At 34.2% G+C, this 27448-nt stretch overlaps 1 long non-coding RNA gene across 1 annotated transcript in view; it reads left to right on the plus strand.

The window, feature by feature from the left end:
- Positions 1 to 26357, plus strand: part of LOC140688778 (uncharacterized) — a 358657-nt gene extending 332300 nt beyond the window's left edge. The window contains exon 8 of the long non-coding RNA XR_012063599.1: positions 26301 to 26357. This is a non-coding gene — a long non-coding RNA (uncharacterized lncRNA). The remainder of the gene's footprint in view (positions 1 to 26300) is intronic.
- The last annotated feature ends 1091 nt before the right edge of the window (positions 26358 to 27448 follow it).

The raw sequence follows: 27448 nt of genomic DNA on the forward strand, positions 1-27448 counted from the left end.
TGTCTCTCATTTAATCTACTTTACGGCACCTTGGTGCCCTACAGGAGTCTTCCAGTGTCCTATTTATCTTCTCTATGGAGGATTATTTTAAAGTCTACCTGTTTAATAGTGACTAAATATAGTAGAGCGCATGTATTAGGACACATTAAACCAACTCTAGTTATTTTGGTGTATAGGATGAAAATATTTCTATACATTTGATATGTTGTATTCTGCTATTATGTCTGTAAGCTCTTTTAGATTATTCATCAAGAGTATTTTTGAAATATGACACTCTATGTGGAATGTATTTTGTTAAATGCTAGCATTTCAAAGTCTATTAAAATTGGATCTTCCTAAAGAGGATCGAATGGGGGAAAACATTTAAACAGAAAATTGGAATAAATATACTTTGATAATCAGCTCAATAGATCTAACACTAGGTGATTTTAGCTCTTTAAAATAAACACAAAATCTCAAAAAGGGGGTGGACAGGAAAAGCCTTTTGGGATTGACGTTAATTCACAGGAGCAGAATTTAATTACATCAAGGAGATTCAAAAGGCTATTGCACCGGAGGAACTGCCCATGGAATAATCCAGAGGCTTGAGAAATTATAACACATTTTGAGAATTTTTTAAAAAAGCTTATCATGACTGATTGAATGTATAGGTATTATGGAGCATTATAATAGGTGCTAAGAAGAGAAATCAAGTATCAAATCCTGATTTGTTGAGAAGTACGAATTTTAACCCCATAACCTGTTTGGGAAAAAGTCCCATGAACACACTTGCATTTGGAAATATTACTCTAGCAACACTGGAAAAATGGTGAGTAACCAGCGATACAATAAGAGTTCTAGAAAGAATCTATATCAGTTGCAACAGGAAAGTCATGAATGGTATGAAGAATGCAAAGATTGTGTACCACATGCGGTCCTGTGACTGATGAGAGAACAGCAGCAAAGATAGTTTTCTGGCTCAGCTAATTGTATGAGGTGGTATCACTCACCCTGGACTGTGAAGGGCACATTTGGAAAAGAAATATGATGAGTTTCTATCGGCATTTTGAGTGTATCTATAGGACAAATGGGTAAATATGTTAAGTAAGTGATTTGACATGGAAGACTAAAACTCAATAGGAAGGGAAATACAGAGGTTTCTGGTGTAAATGACAGGTTATGTATGAAAATGCTACCTGAGAAACAAGTCTTCTTTATGTTTTAAATGGGAAAATTAAAAAACATTACATAGCTACTCTAACATCCTAGCCCAATATTTCTAAAAATTAAAAAATATATACAAAAATAGCCATTATACTAGGAATAAATTATTAAAACATTACATTCTGAAAACCAAATAGTTAATATGCTTATTACAGCTTCTCTGACTGCTGTTAGTTTTTTGTTATCTCTTCACTGGGGCTTGGATTAATTTTTTAAATGTATACAGCTTTTAAGGGTACTCATAATTATAGTGTTAAGATTTCTGCTTCTAAGAACCCAAGCCTTCTCTTTCCTTGAGCAGGGTGGCTTCCCCATTTTTGCTGCATTTCAGCATCAAATTTCTTATGTTTCTGTTTTAGTTTTGTGCTATTTATTCCCATTGCCAAGCAGATCAATCCAGTGCTTGGTTTTTACTTTATAATCAAAATATTACATCTTCATTTTAGAATATTACATCTTCAAATGAATTGTCATTCTCAAGCAGCCTTCTGATGAGATACTAGCACCAGAATTACAAGAGTAAGAGTAAACTTCTCACTATTTTTTAGGTTTTTCCCTTCTTAGGTGCATACTTTCATAATTCAGTTTTATCAGTATGAGCTACTTAATTGCCTGATTCTTTGGCTTCTTAGATTCAAGAAGTTGAACATTATGCCTGATCATTTCAAAATGAATGAATATAACTTCTGAAAGGATGAATGTTATCCGTTTCCTTTCAATCATTTTGTAAGGATGTTACCTCTTATACACAAGTATAAGCGTGTTTATAGTTATACACAAGTGTTTGGTATACATACAAGTAATGAGAGCAAACATTAAGACAATCTACATGTGACAAATATCACTGAAATCTAACATGTATCTGCTGAAATCGAAGAAATAGGCATTATTCAACAATCTCAAATGTTTCACTGATTCCTGTCTTCCGGAAGTCACCTACCCAAGTGTCAAAATAGGCAACAGAACTGTCTCAGCTTCCATAAATTAGGTGCTTTTCAGGTATGGAGAAGACTGGAGGGAAAGAGTACTGACCCTCAGCAAGGAGAGCACAGCAAACTACCTAAAAGACAGGAAACTGGAGCCCGCCTTCTGAGAGAACCAACAGGGGAAGTTACCTCTGGCTAAAAGACTCCCCTTATGCTGCTTTAAATGAAAAATTATTCTAATCTCACTCGGACAGTTTTTGCTAATGTTTGTGCCCATCTGGCTAACTCACCTGTATGTGAAATTTAACTGCATGATGCAGATTCTGAGGCCACTTAAGTCACATGTCCTACTTCAATATAAGAAACAACAGTATTTGACTAAATGTTCTCAAATTTTAAAATACATTTAAAAAAATGTAATTACCTTTCTGAGGTCATGAACATCAAACAGGTCAAGTCCCTGGAAGAGTTTACCCTTTCTCATTTGAAATACCTCGCCATAAGCCGTGAGAAACGTCTTTATGTTCTTCGAACAGAGAACCTACGGAAAGAGAAATAACTATTAGTGTACAGGGAATCATTCTGAATGCTACCTACTCTCTGTCACGGCCAGAATGCTGGAAAAATGACAAGGAATCCATTAACTTTTGAGGTTGTTTTCAATGACCCCTTCAGCAGGACTTGCTGATCACCCACTCTCCCCCAGGCTCCGGTGACACAGCTGTGAACAAGGCAGACACACATCTGCTCTCATGACACTTACATTCCAAAGTCCATCACTTCCATCTAGGATCTGCACACGGGGACAGTAACGGTGCCGACATGGTGGGACTGATGCAGGAATGGAGTCAATACCTGCAAAGCACCTAGGACCTTGTTGGTACATGGTACCAGCTCTGTGAACGTTTGCTCTATTGTACAACAGTGCAGACCCAGTCAAATCTGGGGTCAAGCCAGTGTTCCAGTCTCTACTGGGTGCATGATTTCAGGTTTGCTCATCTCTATAATAAGGAAAATAAGAGTACTTACACCTCGTAAGATTGTTGTGAGGACAAAAAAAGAAGATTGAAAAGATATCTGCTACATTGAAAGTGTTCAGTAAGTTGTGGTACTGGTGGCTTTGCTTAGAGCAATTATGTTTAATAATTATGGAATAGTGCCTTAAATTATTTCGTTTTCAGGCGTTAATTTAAGTCAAATATAGTTCTGAAGAAGACAGCTGCTCAGAATGAGCTATGCCCTGGAGGAAGAAGGGGAGAGGGGGCAAAGAAAGAGGCAGAGAGGGAGAGAACACAAATTATCCATATCCAAAATGAAAGGTATTGCTACTAATCTCACTACACTTTGATTAGGAAATGTATTTATACCCTACAAATTCTCTCTTTCTGCGTAATGTAACATACTCATGGATATTATAGCTCATCACACTCACAGTTCCAGGAATTATGACAGGAAATTTTGAGGAAGGCACTTCAGAAGTCCGCCTACCATATTCATTATTATACTTACAGAAACACACTAGTAGTTGTTATTTTTTCTTCCCTTAATTCTTCTCCATTTCCTATAATTTCAGGCATCCTGACCAAAACTTGGCTGAGACTAATGAGAAAATGAATACTGAAAATATGCATGCTGGCTAAATTGGCCCCTTTTAACAAACTACATTCTATAATCTTGCTTACATTTCATTAGGTTTATGACATGTGATGTAAAGGTGTTTGCAAGATTGGGCATTTTAAATTGAGTAAATTTCTGTCCACCTCTTCCATCGCCTGAAGTTATAAATGAGGAAGAGGCTACTGCACAGAAGTAGATCTTCTATATTGTACAGTCAACTAGGTGTATCTACATAAATTCAAGTTTCCAGTAATTATTTCTTATAATACATGTTCTCCATACTTGCAAGTCTCATCTATGTAAGTGGGGATATATATATTTTTCAGTCTCAAAATAGCATAGAGCCTCATTTAATTCAGTAGGAGATAGAACTGTTAAATTTGGAGAGACTAAGCAATAGGAAACATTTTGTTTCCATTGTCTCTTTCAAAGCATCTGAAATATTTCATAACGTTTTAAAATTCTAAACATTTTCTTTAAGTAAATGAGAAACTGAAACTACAGAAAGTCTTCTTTAAAACATCCCCAAGTAAATGAGTATTAATTTCTCTGGTAATATTAGTACTGGCAGTAAAAATGAGATAACATTAGTAGTAACAATGTTTAACACTTAATACTTACTAAATACAAGACATCCTTAGCACTTTACATAACTTAATTTTAACATTAAATCAAGTACTTTTATTATTTCTATTTCAGATACCAAGAAATTAAGGAACACAGATGGTAGGTAATTTCTCCAGATAGTTCAGTATGTAGTTTCAGTCCAGAGCCAATATAGCTAATTTTTAATAAAAATAAGCATATTTTCTACCAATTTGGGTAATTTACTATATTCTAGATGGCTGTGTTGCATGAACATCACATATTCAATATAGATTCTTAATTAGGAACTTTTGGTCACATGCTAGGCATAAACAGATGTATCTTTTACATTATATTCAATTTTAAGCCAGCAGATGTGATTCAAGTCAATGATTCCATAAAAAATGATTTCTGATTGTGCTACATATGGTATGAGTGCATTACTATAATGAGTAACTTCTGAAGTAACAGTGAGAATTTCCCATGAAATACATATTTGATAGACATATAAATCAAGGTGCTGACATATGAAAATCATGATATTTCAAGGCTGTTTTAGATTCTGACATAGAAATTTAATAAAACTGTTTATATCCAGGGAGAAAAAACACATTAGAGGAACCTTTTAACTCACTTTCATTTAACACACTTTTATTTAACATACTTCTAATTCCAGTGGAGATAATACCATAAAATCATGGATCTGCAGTTCTAGTTGACTCAAGGCATCTCCATAATGTTAGTTATTTCAAAAGGAGATAATTATACTACAGATAAATGATTACAAAATTATTGGATGACTGAAAGACAAAAAAATGATGCTGTTCTGAATAACTGTAGACACAGTCACCACACCCGGGCAAAGGGAGAGAGAATGTAGAAGGAAGAATTCACAGTAGACACAGATGCTTGGAGAAGAGGGTTTTCTACAGTTGGGGTTTGGAGGTCACCCCGTTACCTGTGCTCAGACCTGGGAGAGAAATGCAGCTGATGGTCTGACTGCTTGGGGTCAGAACACTTTTCCAAGTCCATCTCATATATCAGATAACCTGTTTTCTGTTCCCTCTTGAAATTTATAATCAGTGACATAGTCCATTCATGGAGGGCCCTTCTTACTCTTTCTATCCTATGGAAACGGGGCAATTTCAATTTCCAATTTAAGCAAGCAGTTGTTGTATGCTCTGCTCATATAAAGTCTAAATAAGCAGAGACAAGAGTCAGGTATATGGAGATGAAGTACAACTTTGCAAGTGGATTATCTGAAAGATACAGGAAAAAACTGCAAATTGATTATTAGGTTAAAAATAGAGGGCTAGTTTCCATCTCTACAACTTTATTCCAAATACAGTCTTTTTGGTAATAGGGAAAAGCACCACTTGCTAGTCATTGATTCAGCTTATAAACTATCCTACAATGTGGTATTTTAACACCAAAAGGTGTTGTATTCAGGAATATCATAATTGAGTATTCAACAGAAAATCCCACTGTTCACAAAAGTCTAACTGCTTCAGTACAACGGGGTACAGAGTAACACAACCGGATCTAACATCATCAGCACACAGTGTATTTTAAGTTGTTGAAAAAATGAGTTCTATAGTCAGACTGTTGAACGGAATGCCATGGCCATGAACACGCCCTTCAGTATTTCTGAGACGGTGCTCCTGGCAGAAGCATTAAGGCCAGGACAAGCAACCAGACCTCTTGTCAATGTTCCGTGTTGGCCAAGCTCAAAGAGAAGGCAAGGGATGGTAAACAAATCCATTGATACAATAAGTAAATCTCAGCCTCCTAAACTCTGGAGTAGTGTAGACAAAGGTGGGGAGTAGTGTAGACAAGGGTGGACAGTTCAATGGAGAATACCCAGCACACCATAATGGTTTCAGAGCATTTCAATAAAAGCAATAAAGCATTACTGATGTTTGAAATGCTCTGTATTCCCTATGATGAATTCAGTGTGTCTTTCTATACTCTTGCTTTAATAATTTCTGTACGTACAGATCTACAAACATTATTGTTTTACAAGTTTCTATTTTGTTAATATTAATGGTATACTTATATACCATTTCACAACTTATTTTTTCCTCCACACACAAGTGTGTTCATAGGAATTATTTATGTTGCTTCAAACAGGTCTAGCACATTCTTATTAATTACTGAGCATTATTATATCATTGTGGAAAAACACATTTTCATTATCAGTTTTCTAATTGACTGATTCTTAGGCAATTTTCATAGATAAACTTATTTGCCTGTCTCATTTAACCACAGTGAGAGTTTCTTTAAAGACTATATCTGTCATAGAATTGTTCAATCTTAGGGTTATTATATTTTCAATTATATTAATATTGCAAATTTGTTCTACAAAGTAGTTGCAAGAAATTTCATTCCCATTAGCAACCTAGGAGGGCACCTATTTCAATCAAAACCTCGTTTATGATACACCCTTAATATCTGTCAACATGTGCCAGTGTGATTCAGTAAAATTCTTTTTTTTTTTAAAAACTTTCACTCACCAGGTTATCAGCAAATGTTACAGTCTTTCCTTTCTAGATATCCATTCAATTAATTATTAAACCAACTCATACCTGCAAGCAGCATCGTTGGATTTGGAGATGTAACAGTGAAACAAACAAACAAAAAATCACACCCCACAAGGAATGTACTAATTTAAGGTGTGATATGTATTCAAGAAAAGAAAAAGGTGGCTTACTCTATATTAAAAGATAATCATTTTTGTGCTCGAGTTTGTGGGTATGGAGAAGAGAGCAAAGCAATTTTACATTGGTTGATTGGAGAAGTCTGCTCTGGGACTATGACTTTTGAGCTAAGATTCAAATGATATGAAGAATGTATCATATGCACATCACTGAAATGTATCCTGTTTTCACATGTGCAAGCAATTTGGGGGCCATATGTCAAGGAATGGAATTGCCAAGTCATAAATTGCAATATTTTAAACGGTAACATTTAATTCCAAGTTGCTTTTCAAACTGATTGTAACAAATTTCATTCCAAACAGCTGCTTATTTTACTTCACATCTGTATTAGTTTGCAGGGGCTGCCATAACAAAATACCAAACATGGGGTGGCTTCAACAACACAAATGTGTTTTCTCATAGCTCTGCTTCCTCCAAAATGTCCACATCTTAATTCCTAGAACCTTTGGATATGTTACCTGACATGGCAAAAGGAACTCTGTACCTCTAATTAAGTATTTCGAAGTAGAGAGATTATCCTAAATTATCTAGGCAGGCTAATCACATAAGTTCCTAAAACAGCCCTTTCTAAGCTGTGAGCAACCTCAGATGCCAAGTCGCTGGCTTTGAACTTGGAGGTAGTCACAAACCAAGGATGCGGGCAGCCTCCAGAAGCAGGCGTGCACTCACTGTAAACCACAATCAAAGAAGCCCTCGCTCGGGGTTTCAACTTGTCATCTTCATTTCAGTCCATACGCGAGATACCATTATTTTCTCCTATTACATTAAAGAGGTGATAGAGGGACAGAGAAGCTAAATTACTCGCCCAAGGTTAGAGGTTATACAGCCAAAATAGTATTTTGAATACAAACAATGTAACTCCAGGGCCTGCCCTCTTACCAAGGCAATATGTTACCAAGATAGATAACACACTAAGTTAAAATGCTGACAATCACTAGTGAGAACGGATGAAAATCTAAGGTTTTCCCACTACAGACAACCTAAGATAGATGCAGTGATGATTTCTGTACACTTACAATTTTAATACATGCCATTTTCTTTTTCTATAAGACAAAAGAAAAGATCCTATGAAAACGAAGAGTAAGCACCATTCTCATTGCCAAAGCAATTGTCCTACAGGACGTCAAAATGGATAATTTATCTGAATATGTAACAAATGCTGAGAATTCAAAACTTAGAACTAATTAATAGAATAATATTCCTTAACGGGAACATAACATAAAAGACTGCACAGTGAAAATCTTTTATTAATTCTCCAAAACTCATAATACTTAAAAATCCAGACAAAATTAAAATATGATACATTTTCTTGGACTGAATTTTCCTATGTTTGGCAGGCAGCAAGCCTAAATTTAAGAAAACCCAAAAAGGAAATTTTAGAGACTCCAAATTAGTCAATTTCGTATAAATCATCCAAATTGCACTGAAAAAGCATTCAGTGACACAAAGAGTGTTACCCACTAAGGTTAAAGATTAATTTCATCAGATGTTGTTTTAAACACTTAGTTCTGTAACATTTTCATGTGTTTATGTGGAAACTAGAGGAATATACAGAACCAACATATGCACATTAAGAGTTTCATTTTGAAAATTAATGATTTCTTTGCAAATACGGTGTCTTTATTTTATTGGTGACACAACCTACTACATCTTTATCAGGAAGATATAGCTACTATATATATATACACACACTATATATATATTTCTAAAAGAAAACATTGAAGAAAGTAACAGTGAGCTTGCATTTAAATATTTTTAGATTTGACTTGAAAAATCATAAAATTGTAAGTACAGTGGATATTATCAAAATCTAAAAATTTTTTTTAAATATTATGAAGACACCATTATAGAAGGGAAAATACAAACCATGGACTGGTTGAAACTACTTGCAGGTTTCATACTCCTCCAAAATATTTTTATTTAGAATATATAAAGACCTTTTACAACTCAATGGGTTTAAAAACAAAACTTTTTTTGAATAGCTACTTCAGAAAAACTATCCTAGCAAATAAATACATAAAAAGCTGCTGAACGCCATAGCCTTTAGAAAAATACAAATTAAAAAACACAATGAAAATTGAAAAGATTGGCATGTCAAGTGTTAGTAAGAATGTGTAACTCCCATAAACTGCTGGTAGAAATGTTATATGGTACGTAACTAAAAAAACTTGTTGAGTATTTTTTTTACTTCAACTACCACATGCCCTTGTCACTTCACCCCTGGTTCCCCAAAAGACACTAAAACATATGTTCATAAGACACTTGTACACAAATGCTCACAGAAGCTTTATTTATAATAGCCAAGAACTAAGAACACTCTAAATGTCCTTCAACTGATGAATGGATAAACAATCTGTGATACATCCACACAATGAGATGCTACGCATCGATAAGAAGGAACATGCCCTCAATACATACAAATCCATAGATTAACCTCAAAATAATCAAGCTCAGTGAAAGATGCTAGAAAAAAAAAAAGAGTATGTACCACAGGACTCCATGTATATCACATTCTAGGAAATGAAAATAAACCTATATTGACAGAAAGCAGGTAAGTGACTGCCTGGTGATGGAAAGGGAACAGAAATGCTGGAGGGAGGGTTTCAAAGACCAGAGTCACGTATACGTATATTATCTCAATTGTGTTGGTAGTGAAAAAGGTGTATATAAAGGTAAAACTTCAAATTTTACAGTTTACATATGGGCAATTTACTGTATGGCAATAACAACAAAAAAGCTTTAAAAATCATACACAAAACATAAATACCTAGTTATCTAACTGCTCATATACACTCAATATAAAATATGGCTTATATATATATATGTATATATGTATCTGTAATACTGTGTGTTAGTATATGTGTGGGTTCTGGTTTCAGATGTCAGCTTCATCTTATATATGCTATTAATCTTGGAGGGGTTACAAAACTTTATCTACAAAATGGGGATGAATGTAAGATATGCTTCATAGGGTAGTTATGATGGCACAAAACACTTAGAAGATTTTCCTAGTATATATATTATAAACATGTTTTATTATTGATTTTAAATTTATCATCACGATTAACTTCATGTTCTTATATAATTTTCAAAGACATAACTTAGTGGCTGTAAAGTATTTCATTATATGAAAATCTAATTGATGTATTTTCCATCTTTGCTTTTGATTTAATTTGTAGTAAATAAACTTGTGAATACATCTATGCACATACAAGTGCTTAATTCCTAATGATAACTTGGTATACCTCTAATTAAAAGCCTGAGAGTGTCTGATTCCTTCTTTTTCACTTTTACCATCATTGTTCAAATAACCATTATTTCTTGCCTGGAATTTTCTACTACCAACACATCAGGACGATCAATCCTTTAATAAAACAAAGCTTCCATTGGACAAATGAATGGATAAAGAAGATATGATATACACAATGGAATATTATGCAGCCATAATAAAGAACAAAATCTTGTCATTGGTGACAACATGGACAGACATAGAAAGTATTATGCTAAGTGAAATATGCCAGGCAAGAAAAACAAATACCGTCAATCTTTGCTTACATGTAGACTCTAAAATATAAATGAAGAAATATAACAAAACAGAAACAGATTCACAAATACAGGGGACAAACTAGTGGGTGTCAAACTAGGGGGAAGAGGGATGGATGAAATAGGTGAAGGGGATTAATAGGTACAAACTACTGATTATAAAGTAAATAAGTCACAAGGAATAGAGTCAATAATATTATAATAACTTTGAATGGTGCATTATCTATAAAATATCAATTCACTGTGTTGCACACCAGAAACTAATATAATATTGTAGGTCAACTATACTTCAGTTAAACAAAAACACTAATATTATTCTCTGCTCATGAACTTCAGGTATCCTTCCACTGGAATACTAGTAAAAGTCAGACTACTTCCAATCAACTTTTTGCTTCCAGTGGGATGGATTAGCTAGTGGTAGAGTAACTCTCGCCAAAAACAACTAGAAATACCAGATAAACTACATAATTATTTAAAGGAAGTTGAAAGATTCCAGAGAAACAAATACTCCAAAGAAAGACAAGGAAAAGGGCCTTCAAGTTTCTTTCCCTGAGGGCATTTGTCAACATTAGGGCCAGCAAGCAGAATTATTTCGAGCCCTGTTAAGTTACCTTCATATCATCCATTTTCCAATTTAATAAATAATTTCCATGTGTACTGTTAGGATACTTTTAGTTTTGTCTATGTTACCAAAGCAAAGTAATGTTAACTTAAGTCTGAAGATAAATAAAAAGGTTAAAGTTGAAGATGAAGCAAAATTTTAATTAATTGGCATAAAATCACAGAGACAAATTCCAGTCCTATTTCACTTGCAGAGAAAGAACAATTACATTTTTTTCTGGATATGAACAAAGACTAAAGATGTGGAGAATAATTAATTGGAATAAGCATTAAACATCATGTTCCCTACTCAGGAGGAGGAGCAAAATGATGATTGTTTTCTTGGCAGATGAGCAAGTAAGGGAGATTTGAATACCAATTAACTCCTGACCACTGGGTCAGAACAGAGTTTATTAAGAGTTTCCCTATCAAATAATTCACAGTACTTCACATTGGACTGAGGCATTTCCTTAGAATGTTTGGATCCTTAATGTATGATTTAAATGTTACTGAAAAAGGAGAGAAATTGAATTTTGAATACACTTATACTTTGTAAGAATATTAAATATGTGTAAGTGTAGATCAGCAGATTTAAAAACTTATTAGCTACTTGCCTCAAGTTTACATTTGTTTTATGGTAATAAAAATGAATAATGCATTTTTACTTACAGTTAAATATATCATGAAATACACTCACATAATGCACATTTCCGTATTCTCCAAGAAATTAGTGAATAGAAGAAATGATAGCCAATTTTTCAGTGAATAAATTACCCAATAATTTATGGAGTATCTTTCATGCCCCCATGAGATGGTAGTCACTACAACTGATGAAAAAGTAACTTCTGTCAAGGTATTCAGCATTCATTTTGCATCTCAGAAAAAAAAAATGTTAAAAACCGTAAACTATACAAGGCAGTTTACTAGTGGAAAAAAATGATACTTTCTGGCTAAAAAACAGCCATGGACAGTCAGAAGCTAGAAGACAAATGAAAATGGCATAACCAGAAAATGTTTTCTACAGGAGTCCATTCAAAGAGTTATAACTTGAAAGAAGGAAAGAATTTGGTGAGGGTGGTGAGAAACTGAGAACAAAGGAAAAACAAATCAAAAGTTAGTTGGAGCACAATGACTTGCTTGAAACATCCATTTAACAAGAGACGAGGAAGCATGGAGCCATACCGTAATGAAGGTTGTCAGCGTGAAAGAAGGGATAAATAAAATGATGACACATGTAATGAAGTGTAATTTTTTTTTTGTCTTTCACAAATAAGTTGGAGGCCGTGTAGTGTGCTGGGTAAGAGAATATTTACTGGAAGTAGATGAAAAGTTTGAATCTTGTGTCTCCCACTTGCTAGGTTCATGACCTTGAGACACAACTTCACATCCCTGGTTCAGCTGGGAAAACAAATGCAGAACGATGTGTAGCTCAGAGAGCTGTGAAGAGTCAAAATCTCAGTGCCCAACTGTGTTAGCTTTCTGCTGCTGCCTTAGTAAATTACCACAAAAGCAGCAGCTTCAAACAACATCCATTTGTTTTCTCACAGTTGTGTAGATCAGAAGTTGAGGTACAACGGTGCAGAAGCCTAAAATCAAGTTATTAGCAGATCTATGATCCTTTCTGGAGGCTCTGGGGATGAGCCCACTTCCAGGCTCGTCCAGATTTGCTGTATGACTTAAATTCTTGTCTGCAAGGCGGTATTTCTCAGCTTCTAGAGGCTGACTGAATTTCTAGGCTCTATCTTCAAAGCCAAGCCATCACCAAGTCAAGGCTCCTAACGTCTGTGACCTCCCTCCTGCCTCATCGCTCCGCTGGTTTCCTCTTCCACTGCTCCTCTGTGACTAAAGATTCCACCTCCTTCTGCTTTTAAGCACTCGTGGGGTTATTTGGGACCCATCAGGATCTCCAAGATCATCTCTATTTCAAGGTCACCTGGTGACATTTGCAGAGTTCCTGCCAGGTAAGGATCTAGATTAGTATTTGACTGAACAACCAAGAGACAGGAATCTTGGGGATAAATCTTTAAAATCCTGTCTCCCAAACTGACCAACAGAAAACAGATCCTAAAAGCTAGCTGCTAATATTGTATTCACCCAGAGAAACTGAAATTGGATCTCTCACAGTTAAAACGTTAGACTCTCAACATATTATAACTCTCAAAATATTATCGACTCATAGAAACATGTAAGTAGACATGGTGTTCTAAATGTATTCTTAAACACATGTACCAATTTAAGCTATTAGGTTATCATTTTAGATTTATGAGTTTAAGTTTGAGTGACATAGACCTTGATAAGTATTAAATTAGTATAAAAAAGATGTTACTCTTGTATGCCTATTTTATATATATATGGTGTGAATATGAATATATATATATATACATATGTATATATGAGAGTGATACACCATGATCAAGTGAGATTTATTTCTGGGATTCAAGGATGATTCAACATACACAAATCAATAAACATGATATATCACATTAACAAAATGAAGGACAAAAATCATATGGTTATTTCAATAAATGCAGGAAAAGCATTTGACCAAATTCAACATCCAATCATGATAAAAACTTTCAACAAATTAGTTGTAGATGGAACATAATGTCACATAATAAAAACCATACATGACAAACCAACAGCTAATTTCCTATTCAATGGTGAAAAGCTGAAAGTTTTTCCTCAAAAATCAGGACTAGGATGCCCACTCTCACCACTTCTAGCCAATGTAGTACTGAAAGAGCAATTAGGCAAGAAAAAGAAATAAAAAGCATCTAAATCTGAAAGGAAGAAGTAAAATTGTTTGTTTGCAGATGACATGATCTTCTATATATAAAACCCTAAAAACTCCAACAACAACAAAAAGAACTAATACATGGATTTTGTAAAGTTGCAGGGTACAAAATCAAGAAACAGAAATCAGTTTTATTTCTTTACACTACCTACAAATTATAAAAAATGAGAAATTAAGAAAACAATTCAACAACAGCACCAAAAAGAACACAAATAAATTTAACTAAGCAGTGAAAGATCTTTATATTGAAAAATATAAAATATTGATGAAAGAAATAGAGGAAGATACAAATAAATGGAAAAATACCCAGTATTCATGATTAGAAGAATTAAAAGTTAAGATGTCCATTTGATCAAAAACATCCTATAGAGTCAATGCAATCCCTATCAAAATTTCAATGGCATTTTTCACAGAAATAGAAAAAAATCCTAAAAGCACATGAAATAACAAAAGATTCTAAATAGCCAAAGCAATCTGAGGACATAAGAACAAAGCTGGTCACATCATGATTCCTGATTTCCAGTATATTACAATGCTATAGTAATCAAAACGGTATGGTATTGGCATAAAAACAGACATATAGATCAGAGGAGCAGAAAGGAATGTCAGAAATAAACACATGCACTTATGGTCACTAAAGTTTCAACAAAGGCAAAATAAACAGTGGGGGAAAAATAGTCTCATCAACAAATGGTGTTGGGAAAACTTGACATCTACATTCAAATGAATGAAAGTGGACCACCAGCTTACTATGTACAATAAAATCTACTCAAAATGACTCAAAAGACTTGGATATGACACCTGAAAACAGTAAATTCCTAGAAGAAATCATAGGGGGTAAGTTTCTTAACACTGGTCCTGGCAATACTTTTGCATATGACACCCTAAGTACAAACAATAAAAGCAATAATAATAATAATAAAGTGTAATTACATTAAAATAAAGCTACTGCACAGCAAAGGAAACCATCAACAAAATGAAAAGAACCTGTGGAACTGGAGAAAATATTTGGAACTCACATATCTGTTAAAATGTTAATACCCAAAATATACAGAATATATAAAACTGAATAGCATATATATATACATACACACAAAGAGAAAGAAACAGAGACAGAGAGGAAAGAGGGAGACTTGTCAAAAGAACACAGTGCTAAGGAAAAAAAAAATTCTCAGGCGCCAAAGCTAGAACAACTTGATAAACAAAATAAATTATAGATTATAATACAAAAAATAAAATAAAAATCTCAGTCCAAACTAATTTAAAGGAGTGATTTAAATGAGAAATAAATAGAGGAAAAAGCCCAAATCTTTCGTGCATAACAATCTCAAGTATGTTCCCAAATACATATACATATATGTAAAATGGAAGAAATAAATACAAATTCACTATTGGAACACCACAGTCATAACTGCTGCAGGCAAGAATCAATAATGAATGCTAACACAAGTGGGCAAAATTTTAAGTTGCTACTTCAAAAGATTTACTGATTTCTCTGGTGGTTTTAACATAACATCACAAATACTTTGATTCCAACTTCAAGCAAGTGGAGCTTAATTCTTCTCCCATTAACTATGAACTAAACTTGGTGTCTCACTTCGAGTGAACGGAGTACAGAAAGGGAAGAGGAATAACTACAGTGTGAAGATCTGCAGACACCATCTGAACCCAGTGGTCAAGGTAAGCATCTCTAATAATACTTATAATTAAGGTTGATATGATGTATCCCCTGATGTGATGAGAATGGTAAGAGCATATTATCTCATGGCATTCCTTCCAAAAACATACTATTCCAGCCTAATCATGAGAAAACCTGAGACAAACTAAGATATGGGGGCATTCTACAAAATAACTGGCCAGTATTCTTCAGAAGGACATGGTCATAAAAACAAGACAAGACTGATAAACTGTCACAAACTGAAGGTGACTAAGGAGACATGAACCCTAAATGCAATATGGAATCCTGATTGGATCCTGGAACAGAAAAAGGGCATAACTGGAAATAAAAAAAAAAAGGTAGAAATTTAATACTGTCCGTAGTTTGGTTAGTAGCATTGTACTATCGTGAACTTAAGTTTTCATAAATGTACCCTGATTATGGAAGCTAGTATTATTAGGGGATGCTGGGTGAAAGGCAGACAGAAATTCTCTGTAGTATCTTTTTAACTCTTCTGTAACAACAGTAACTATTTCAAAATAATAAGTTACAAAATGTAAGAAGAACTTTATTAAATTTCAAGGACAAAGTAAAAAACTTTCTTAAAGATGACTTAGAAAAAAATGCAAGAACAGCTGTTTCTTTTTTCCCCACAGTCAAGCATATACAAACACATATTCATTTTCATATTCTTTTTCATTGAAGGTTATTACAAGATATTGAATATAGTTCCTGTGCGATACAGAAATTTAGTTTTTTTAAAAATCTATTTTTATATTTAGTGGCTAACATCTGCAAATCTCAAACTCCCAAATTTATCCCTTCCCACCCCCTTTCCCCTGGTAACCATAAAATTATTTACTGTCTGTGAGTCTGTTTCTGTTTTGTAGACGAGTTCATTAATGTCCTCTTTTTTTGTTCTTGTTTTAGAGTGTTAGAGATATCACATGTGAGTGATATCATATAGTAAGAATAGCTATTTCTTAAAAGAAAAATTGTGTCTTTTTTATCTGTCTATTTCTGGATACTGGATAGCTCTTTGGCACACGAAAAACAAAACATAATAAAGCAAATCACTAATTCATTAAATGAGTATTTGTTTGAATGCTTAATATCACTATTTTCTAAAGAGCTAGCATACTAAAAATACAGCTTATTCTAAAACAAACCACTAAACTTGTCTTAACAGCAAGCTATTCACTAACAGCAAGCCATCACTACACACAATAAGTTGTCAAAAACATCAGTTTCAAGCTGATGCAGTACTGTGTAGTAGAGGACAGGCTGGCACGTAGAACAGAGGAAAAAAGTATATTTTCCATAACTCCCTAAATTAAAACTTTATATAAGTTTCTTTTTTTTTCTTTTTGCTAGATCATTTTTTGGTACCGTAGTACAACTGACATCTTTTGAAACCAAGCAATGTCTTTCATCTTACTATGTAGCTCTCCTTGTGCACTGACTAAATCATCCAATGTAAAACTTAAGAAGAAAAACAGCTACATCTTTATTTCCCTTGCAAGAACATTATTTCAGTAACATTTGAAGGTCTTATTTGCAAAATCAACATCTTCCATGAATAACATGGGACTTGTTTCCGCAAAAGTTTTCCACAGCAAAGCTACTGGTGAAAAATTAATTTGACCTTAGTAAGACAAAAGAAACAAAAGGAAAACTCTGCTTCTATGGACTCTTGAAAGATGCCAGTTTTTAAAAATGAGAATTGTTTGGTCATCCAGATGAAATATTTGACCGTTTTAATGAAAGCTAGCAATTTTACTCATATCAAGACTTATTAATTACTTCACATCAGGAAATTGAGGATATTATCTTTAAATTCATATCAAGTTTAAAACCCAATGTCTAAACATCACCAATATAATTTCTATGAAGATTATATAGCAATTAAGCTGCATACTTATTAGACAAAAATTAATTCACATTCATTCTTTCTTGTTCCCATTCTGGGACTGATACATTACATCATTTGGCGTTACATAAATGTCGAATGTTTTATTTGTGCAATTTTTTTTTTTACTATTATCTCTGTCTTTCTAGACATTGTTAAACTTTGTATTATAAAAATGTGTTCATGAAAATGTAAAGATGTGTTTGAGATGAATAATCTTTGAACACTTTTAAAAAAGGACTAATAGTTATTTAACTTTCAATTTTTCTCTCTGGATATACATATTTGACATGAAATACTTCAAACATTAGACACACTAACAGTGGTAAATCCTCAAGACATAATACACCAAACAGGAATCGAACATATTTTCTATCTTATTTATAAATCTGAAACACTAGGATTTATTACAACAGCCCATAAAGCAAATACGTGTTCTTTAACTCATTATCTAAAGATCTGTATGTTTCAGTATTTCAGTTGTTGCCTACACTGTACTGTCAGAAGTGTACTCACAGTGACATCATTAGCTGTTTTGGAAGTTGTATTTGGAAGGTGCTAAGAAATAAACTATTTGTAATGACATGGAGCTCTGTGTTGAGCTACGTCATAGAATGTTATTCAGGATGATGGATACAGTCAGGATTCTTAATCCAAATCCCTCATCGCCCTCACAGGGCTACGGCAGATCTTGCTAAGCAGTGAGGCTACATCAGGTACACAGCACTTTTATTGCCCGATATGTCTTCGACTCCAAATCTCTATAGAGTCATCCCCTCTAGTGAATTGCTTGGCCCATGTGTCAGCTGATACCTGTTCTTCCTCACACAAGCTGTAAGATGGCACAACAATAATAGATAATGGGAAAAAAATCCTCCAGAAAGTGTAGCCAGAGGCCACAGAGGACAACGGACAAGGGAGTATCTGTCCATCAGCAGGGTTGAGGCGGAAAGAGGAAGCCCCTCCCTTCACTGTCTCCCACAATTTCCAGATTTGCTGCTGAGCAGTGTGCCTCCCATTCTCATCCTTTTTGGCAGCTTAGCTCAACCTTTTGAATTAGGCATTTCTAGGCTGAATTAACCACTGGTCAATGTGTGCCCCACAGCCAGTTGCTTAAACTCTTTGATACTCAGTTTCCATAAGTGAAAAATAGAGGTGATAATACATAACTCCCCAAGTTGTAAAGTTTAGGGAAAACAGCTATTAAATGCTCAGCACAACACCTGGCACACAGGTGCAAAATAGCACTTTTAAACTTTCATTATTATTAAACCAAACCCCTTTCTCAGTTGATCACAACAATGTCCTCCCCATAATATTTTGTCTTTTTAAAAAAAAAAGTGTACCCTGCCCATTACTCATTTTAGGTCAGAGATATAATGTAAAAAGTGGTTTCATAACTTAAGATTTTACAAATAGGGTTAGTTGTGAACAACAACCACCAAAAAACTATATTTAAAAAAGCTATCAGTATTTTGTCTAAACATTTATACAAAAACTTATATGTCATTAATAATTTATCAACATTATCATAAAATGTGATTAATTCTGAGAATCCTAATATAAAACAAGTGGGTGTGATTCTGGGAACAGAAACGACACCTTCACACACTGTTGTGCACGTTCGTCTGCCCACATGTGTATTTGCTGCGCCTCTTCTCCAAGGTCCCTCCCTCCGTTTTACACATAACTCTAGTCCACCCTTCCAGGAACTCAGTCTGCTCACACACAAACCCCGTGCCAAGCACATCCGAGAACTATGCCTCTCTAGTGCTGGTACAGCAGGTCTCATCCTTCTCTGTTCTGCTCCTTCTCAAGTGTGTTGACTCTAACACAAACGTCATAATGAGAGGTTCCCGATGCTGAATTAACTGGACTGGAAGGACCACAGAATATTCTTGAAATCTATTTGTTCAGTGTCCTGGATCCTCTCGTGGTTATGTTTAAAGAATCTAATCCAACCTAAAATTACGCCTTTCTTTCTCTCCACAGTATGTGTTTTCCTCTTCAAACATACTGGCTTGTTTTCTGTTTGCTTTGAATTTACAACCGTCGTCAAAAAACCGTATTTATTTCTAGCACCTACGCATAACATCCATCCTTCCTTTCATACAGCAGCTTTCCCTCTGAGTTCTCCATTGTGGTTTTTATTTCCCTCTCAGTTATTTGTTTATGACACTTGTATTCTTCATTTTATATACATTTTTGAGAGTATAACCCATATCCAGTTAAAGCTCACAGACCTCAAGTCATTGCTAAGATTATTTTCAATATCCAGAATTTTTGTTAATCATTAAAATAACTCCATGTTTTAGAATATTTCTTGAAAATGTTAAAAAGTTTTTATTCTTATTTTTTACTGATGTGGAGTCCATTTTTTGTAATAAGCTATAACGGAAAAGAAACTGAAAAATATATACATATATAGGCACGTATGTATCTGTATAACTGAATCACTTTGCTGTACACCTGAAACTAACATTGTACATCGACAACACTTCAATGAAAGCTTTTTGAAAATAGAAATTTTATGTTGATCACGGAGAAATTCTGAGAGATGATAGGATAACATCAAAAGGACCATCTCAGAGCAAACAAAAGAAACAGACTGTTGGGTGGTACAGATCTAAAAGAGATGTGCTCAGATTATTTTGGCATTCTCAATCAAAACAGGAGGGTCCTGAGCTTGCAAACCAATTCTTTTGCTAAATATCTACTTAGGATCTAGTATATGATTGGCATTATGGTTAGTGAGCAAAAATTGATGTAGTATTTTCCATTTCATGCAACTGTAGTCTAATAGAAGACACAGGCAAGTGTGTCGAATATTACACAACTAATTCCATTCACTGACTCCTTCAATCAACACTTAACCGGATATTCACTATTTGTCAGGCACATTCAGTCATGAACACAAACAAAGTGATCACGAAACTTACACTCCAGCTGCAATATCTAAAAATAACCAAAATACATAAAACATGTGGGGATAAGATATAAGAAGAAACATAAAGAAGGAAGGGGGATAACGTGTGAAAGGTGCTAATTGAAAGCTTGACCTAATTATGGTTTCCTTGGGAATAATGATGATTACTGAGCTAGAACTTGAAGGAGTAATTAGAATCACTAGACAAGAAAGGGAAAGAGCCCTTTAGGCAGGGAGGATTGCATGTGAAAATGTCCTGTGGTACAAGTATTACTGCTCAAAAGAATAAAGTTCTCTGTGGTCAAACAAGGGAGAGCAGTATGAGAACTTTGTTACCTAGTCATTCTGATGTCAGCTTTTTTTTAATTGATGAAATGTAATTTGTTTATATTTAAAATATAAATTGTATATATTTAAGGTATACAACATGATTTGATATACATAGTAAAACTGATTATAGTGAAACTAATGAACATATCTTGTATAATTACTCTTTTTGTGTGTATATGTGGTGAGAGCACCTGAAATCTACTCTCCTAGTAAATTTCCAGTATTCAATACAGGGTTAACTATAGTCATCACGTTGTAGGTTAGTCTAGATTTATTCATTCTAAGTAACTGCATCTTTGTATCATTTGACCAATATCTCCCCATTTTCCCTCATTTCCCCCTGGTAACAACTATTCTCCTCTCTGCTTCTATGTATTTTATGATGTTGGCTTTTACCAGTCAAATTCAGACTGTTCCCTTCATTCCTGGGCTGTATCTAGGTCTACATCAGACTGATACAGGCCTATTTTAGAACTGTGTTTCCCTGACTGACATAAATAACAAAGTTGATGATTTGTATGTCTAAGAAGTTCTGCTAGTCTGTTTCAATTGCTCTGGTAATTCTCTTTTCAACATTGTAAAGAGGCCAGGCTCCAGAGTCAGACTGGGTGTGATGTCTTTGCCATTCATGAGCCATGTGACTTGGACAAATGATTGAATGTTTCAGAGGCTCATTCTGCTCACCTATAAAGTGAAGGCAATGATGTTATCGTGGTGTGGTTAATATGACAGCATTGTGTGAGATGATGCATTTGGCACAGTTCTGGGATCATAATCAAGCTTTCAGAGATTTGTGACTTTTAATGAAAATCATAATAGGGATAATCCCTTACTGCAATTGAATCGATGTGACACATGGACTTCAAGTGATCTAACTTTCATAAACAACTTACATCCTCTGTCACTCTCCTTGAATTAACAGAGAGGGACTTGTGAGGTTTTATTGGTTTAGTATACAAAACATAAATCTTTCAGATAGATTATTGCCTGGAATATTATCTCTTTCTTTTGTGGCTGTTTGACTCTAAAATATGTCCATTTCTTCCTGGGGTAAAAATTACCCATTAATGAAAAAATGCTCTCATTTAGCAGTCCCTACAATAGCAAGGAGACACTCCTTTAACTGCTTCATATCCGCTACCAAGATAACTAACAGCTTTTTTTCCCTCCAATTTTCTTTGTAACTTTTTGTGGATAATGAAGTTTATTGTTGATAATGAAAACTCCTGCATAACTAACTTCCAGACTAATGATGTTAGTCTGTGAGTAAAAATTTAAAAATGGTCAATTTTTTAAAATTGTACTATCTACAATTCCAAATATGTTACCAAAAAAAAAAAAAAGATGCCTTACGAGTTATTCTCAGGAACAACATTTGTAACTTTCTGTAGTCATGATGACCATGATTTCTACTGTTAAACTTTAATAAGTTAACCATTTTAAATTTAAATAATACACATAAATGAGCTGTCGATAAAAGTATCCCATTATTTCAGTGAGAAATGAGCAAAGATAGATACTATGCACTACCATACTATTTCTCAAACACAACATTTTTTTTTTACTCTTTATGACATTCAATTTTAACATTATGCACACACTGAACTCACATCTCTTTCCAGAAGAAATGAGATTTTCATTTTAAATGGCTTGAGTATAAATGTAAGGTCAAGCTGGTGCAAAATCAATCTGAAGGAAAGTGGATCTATTACTGGAAAGTGGTCCTTGTTATTTCTCACCCTAGGTGACAGGACTCGCTTCCCTGGCTAGCTGAGAAATCTCTGTCTAGTTACAATAACACCTCTGATTTACTGTTTTTATTCTGAAGATGAACTAGATGTAAAATACACATAATTGGACTTAAATGACTGAAACCACTTTGCTCCTTCTGAGAAAATAACAATCTTAACCAAGTAACATCTCTTCTTAAAACTGCGGCAGAAGATTGAACAAAACAGTAATGCTCTTTTCAATTTTTTTTAAGAATGTTGATTATAAAGAAGACTTAAAAAACCTCACATGTAAAAGAAAGTATCTAATATATAGTAGTCCCCTTTAAGTAGTTCATGTAAGATGCTACATTATCTTTCCCCATGATGCAACCTTACTTGAGATAAATTTTGAACATGTTTTCACTGTCTTTATTATAGTATATGATTACATTAAGGGGCTGGAAATCTGTGTTTTGTGAGAACAGTAATGTCCTGACACACTCTAAAGACACTGAGAGCTCATGTTCAACGCATATTGATGAAATAAATTGAATAGGGAAGGCTAATAAAGTGACTGGGAAGTTAGACAGTACTATTTTAATAACAATAATTTATGCCTGTAAGACAAAAATAATAATGTTTTTACTGGGCTCAAACATATTTGGAGAAAATGTATTAAGATAAAACACTGATTTATTCCTTGAGGTGTAATATAACTCTTATCAACTCAATGTGATTACTACCAAAAACATAATTAATTATACTTGCATTTATTCTATAAATATAGCCAAATTTTAATTAGATTTATACACAGAGGTGACAGATTTACAATGGCTTCAATTTTAAGATGATGGGTGGAGCATATATTCTCTCTCTCCCCTTCTGTTTACTTGCAATAGACCCAATGATTGCCCACACTTGAAAATTAGGAAGATACATTTCCAGGATCCAAATAAGCGACATTTCTAACAAGGAAAAAAAAAAAAGGCAGTTGTGAACCCAAACCTCCAGAAAACTCTTAAATTCAGTGATCTACAGAATCTGAGTTAAATTAGAATTTTCTCAAATGACTGCATTCTGGGCTCTTGGGGCTGTGCAAAGCTTTGCAGGACTGGAGAGCAAATGTGCACAACCTATAACAGGCCAGGGGTGTATCCCATTCACAGTCTCGAAACCAGACATGTCTGTTAGGAGGGACAAAACAGCATCCCTTGTCAAACCAAAACTTGTCTGTTGCCTTTTAATAAGATCATCCACTGGGCATCACCTGTAGAAACATTATTGGAATAAGTAACTCTGAGCTTGCAGAAACATAAAACAAATGTTTATAGTTTATATGAAATAGGTACATGGGGATTTTATATATGCACATCAACATGGCTGGGACCTCACTGGTGTTTAATTAAGACCCTGAAATAAAGGTTCTACTTAATTTTCTCAATATAAAATAAAATAGGATGAACTGTTGCTCTGCAGACATACCAAGAAGCACTGATGAACCTTTCATTAAACAGTAATATGAGATAGATAAAAGTTGAGAGACGGGGAAGGAGGAGCATATATAAAAGAATGAAAGAATCAGAAATTCCTTCTTCGACTTCTAAAGAAAATTAATTGATCACAATTCCCTTATTGCCTAGGATAAAATGAAAAGATTTCCTTGATCTAGTTTTTGTTTTCTGATTATTTCACCTAGACTTTTAAAATTTTAAATTCCCTTCCTTCTAAAAACCATTTCCTTTCTCCTTTTCTATCAGTCTCCCTCCCCTATATACGAACTGAGGCTCAAATCAATGTCTAATATACCCATGTGACCTTCAAGGGCTTCACGAACTGTACTATGTATTCTAAACCAGATGACAGACTTGAAATATGTAGTTTTCTGGGGAAAAAAGAACATGTGGAATTATCAGAAACTAAAAATATATAAGATAAATAACATTCTTACTTGTTAGAAAAAATGTATTAGCAAAGACAATTTAAAACAAAAATATTATCACACAGATCTTTTTTTTTAAATTTCAACCAGTGCAAATCATAATGAAACACATTTTTTAATTAAAAAGATACATTCACTTTAAATGTACTGTGATTACTTAAACAATAGGCCTGTTATTCCTTCTCTGTATCAATGCAGATCTTTTTCAAAAGAATTGGAGCTGAACAATTGACTGTAGCAAATGGGAAGGCAATCAGTTTCATTATAAAAAAAGGTAAAAAAATACAATTTGTAAATTTCTAAAATTTTAGAGAAATTTTGTGAACTAAACATTCTTGCTTTCTGTAAATGTGTTCATGGGTCAGCAATATGAAAATAGACCAAATTTATTTAGTTAGCTATTTTGGTAAAAACACCTAACATGAGATCCACCTTCTCAACAAAGTTTGAAATGCAAAAGAGAATATTTTCAATTTAGGCACACAATGTTGTACAGGAGATCCTTAGAACTTTCTCATCTTGCAAAACTGAAACATTACCAAGACATGGAAATAACCCAAATATCAATCAACAAATGACTGATAAAGAAGATGTGGTATATATATATACAATGGAATACCACTCAGCCATTAAATATAATAAAATAATGCCATTTGCAGCAATATGGATGGACCTGGAGATAGTCATTCCAAGTGAAGTAAGCCAGAAAAGAGAAAGAAAAATATCACATGACATCACTTACATGTGGAATCTAAAAAAAAGGACACAAAGTTATCTACAAAACAGAAATAGACTCAGACACAGAAAACAAATTTACAGTTACCAGGCATTAAGGGGGTGGAAAGGATAAACTGGGAATTCAAACACTGTACCTCTTAGGGAGCGATGGAAACATTAGCTATCTTGATTGTGGTAGTGGTTTCATTGGTGTATACATTTATCAAAATTCATCAAAGTGTACATCTGAAATACGTGTAGTTTACTGTACAGGAACCATACCACAATAAAGATGATAAAAATAAACAAAGAAACAAATAAGAGGGATTCTTTGAGCCTCAGTAAAAAAAAAAAAGCCCTGAAACATTAGACTGACTGAATAGCAAGTCCCCGTTTCTCCCTCTCCCAGCCCCTGGCATCTAACATTCTACTCTAAGACACTTCACATCAGTAGAATCACAGTTTTCTCTGTGACAGGACTCATCTCACATAGCATAATGTACTCCTGTTCATCCATGATGTTGTCTGTGGCAGGATCCCTCTTTTTTTCAAGGCTGAATAGTATTTTATTGCAGGTATGTATAATAAATGCTGGAGAGGGTGTGGAGAAAAAGGAACCCTCCTGCACCATGGGTGGGAATGTAAATTCGTGCAGCCAGTAAGGAGAACAGTATGGAGGTTCCTTAAAAAATGAAAAATTGAGTCACCACATGATCCAGCAATTCCATTCTTGGGTATATGCAGGGAAAAAACAAAAACTAATTCAAAAAGATACATGCACCCCAATGTCCACAGAAGCACCATGCACAATAGCCAATGAAAATGAAAATGAAAAACGATTTAAAATTCAACTCTCTACCACAATAGCCACATTTCAAATGCCCAATAGCCATACATAGCTGTCACACTGACCATTCAGATATGAATATTTTCCACTATTGCAGCCAGTTCTACTGGACAGCCTTGTTATACTGAATTTTGGAAAGATTATATATCATATAAATGGAATGATATTATCTGAAGAAGTAAGTTTATTTAAATGGCTCTGTTACTGAAGAATTTTTACCCCAAAGAGTGCCTGTTGGAGTGCATCCATCCTTGACTTGTTAATTTTTATAAATGAAGGGAAAACATACAGAGGAGATATGAGAAAGACACTGACTGTTGGAGGGAAAAAGTGTTCACTGGAGCGAGTTGCTGCTGACAGACTCAACCTGGTCCTGGTCGCTATTTGTTATGATGGCTCTACAATAATTAGAATTCTTCTAAGTACAAGAGAACTTTTTTCTGTGTTCCTATATCTGGCAAAGCAATGCACAAAAAAGTCAGTGGAATATAAAAAAAAATAAAGCTACTTAAAGAAAATAAAATTACTGTGTGAATAAGTAGATTTTTTGTTTGTTTGTTTGTTTTAAACAGGCAGCAACTTTAATTTGGAGCTGGGACAAGCAGGCTTAATGAGTAATTTGATTTATTAAATCAGAGTATCTATCTGAAAGATAATGAACGTATACCACTACTTCATACTATGTACAAATATAAAAATCAATATGCTTTTAAAGTGCCAAGATTAAGCCAAATGCCTAAGAAGCATTTTTAGAATGTGAAATGTACAATATGTCAATGTGGCGGAATCTCCTTGACAAAGACTGGATGCATAAAGGTTAAAAAATAAAGCATAAAACTCCTTGCCTATGTAACGTTTATAACTTTCTTCTAGGAAAACATTATCTATCATGTCAATAGACAAATTTTAGGTTTATAAAGCAGAAAATCAACAAAATCCCTTTATTCTGTAGAAGTGGAAGCTAACGATCAATTGTTCTTTGCGCATCTTACACTGTTCTTACTTGTAATGGGGAACACGTCTTACTTTGTAATTTTAAAACATCAAATACAGCGGAAAAAGAATCAGTGGTGCACTACTATGTAAAGATTTTAAACGCCCAAGTGTACTAACAAAATTTTATCCAACATCTACCTTATTTGAGGTGCCTATTTCTACTGGCATATAAAAACCCAGTTACGGTCTGGTCTTAGGCACATATACCTATGTCAGAATGAGATGGGAGAAAGAAATGAGTTGTAAAAAAGTAACTCAACCACCATAAAGTATTATAAAAGATTGCTAAACACAAAGATTACAGAAAACAGACCTGGGTTAGAAAAAGCAGAATAAATATTTTCAGCGTACTTCTAAGAAAAAGATTTTTGAGTATTCTTGAAAGACAAGTATGGCTTTTCCTCACTGAGAAGGTGGGAGGCAGCAAAGC

This window comes from Vicugna pacos, chromosome 23, assembly GCF_048564905.1.
Source record: "Vicugna pacos chromosome 23, VicPac4, whole genome shotgun sequence".
Lineage (NCBI taxonomy): Eukaryota > Metazoa > Chordata > Mammalia > Artiodactyla > Camelidae > Vicugna > Vicugna pacos.